Here is a 1,360-nt window from a genome sequence, read left to right as displayed (position 1 = left end):
TTCTGGCCCTTTAAATACAGTTCCTCATGTTGTGACCCAACCATAAAATTATTTTCGTTGCTACTCATAACTGTAATTTTGCTACTGTTAATGAATCGTAATGTAAATATCTGATATGCAGGATGGTCTTAGGCGACCCCTGTGAAAGGGTCGTTCGACTGCCAAAGGGGTCGGCGACCCACAGGTTGAGAACCGCTGGGTTAGGGGGAGGAGAAGGCCATCAGAGGAGGTGCCACCTATTGGTCTCTTTCTGGGCCACAGGAAGGCATTGTTGCCAGGCCATGGGGGTGGGGGTGGGGATGATGAGCCTCTGCCATTGGGGCTGGAGAGTCTTCACCTGAGAATTTCTTGGGTCTGGTTAGATGTGAATCACAGTGGAATAGTCTTAAAAAGGCAAGCAGCCTCCTCAGCAGCAGCCCTGAGCACCAAGGATGGCCAGCCTCTCATCCTCTGGAAACAGGAGTGGGCCATTGGGGGAGGAGAGGTTGTGCCCTTTCATTCCCTGCCAATAAACTGGTCTCAAGAGATCACTAAAATTATAGTGGATTAAAAAATCTGGACAGGTGTCACTTAAAGATACCAGCACCAATGAAACGATAATTAGCAAGCTGAAGGTTGTTAAGTAGTAGTGTGCCCTTTACAGACTGAGGATGTCATCTACTTGGTGTACAGAAATAGAGAGTTGGAACACACTATTGCATACCTCTGTGAATCTTTGCATGAAAATTAAGGTATAATGCAAGAGTCTTTTGAAGCTGATAAAGAAAATGTATTCCACATGACCAAAGATACCTCAGTTCCAAGTTCCTGCCATTTTCGCCTACCATTTAGGCAGGCTTCGAGAAACCACAGCCGTTGACACTGATTGTCAGACCTCTTCAACGCAGCCTCTACTTCTTTCACAGAGTCTCCTTCTGTAGGGAGAGAGAGCATCCTTTCAGTTCCAGATTCTGGGGTGCAGGCATCCCTTCTGAAAGGATGTATTCCCGTTGTAGCAAGTGAAATGATACCTTCAGCTTTGCTTCACTTCTCGAAGACAGGGACGGAACATCATTTTCTTTGTTTGAACCCTAGGATCAAGAGACTTTGAGCCCATTAAAAAGAAAATGAAAGCCATAGCTGGTTTGACTCAGTGGAGAGAGCATTGGACTGTGGACTGGAAGGTTCTGGGTTCGATTCCGGGCAAGGGCACTGTTGTAACGTACCCCATGAAACACAGAAGGACGCCTCAAGAAGTCGAATTAAAGAGTCACATTTATTGCAATCCGGGACAATGAGGGGTTATTTCCCAAATCTCATAGTAACAAGATGGTCGCAGCTCCAGGGTTATATAGGCAAAAAATCACAAAGGTATTGATTA

The sequence above is a fragment of the Myotis brandtii genome, unplaced genomic scaffold (assembly GCF_000412655.1).
Source record: "Myotis brandtii unplaced genomic scaffold, ASM41265v1 scaffold476, whole genome shotgun sequence".
Taxonomy (NCBI): domain Eukaryota; kingdom Metazoa; phylum Chordata; class Mammalia; order Chiroptera; family Vespertilionidae; genus Myotis; species Myotis brandtii.
This window is presented reverse-complemented; position numbering follows the sequence as displayed.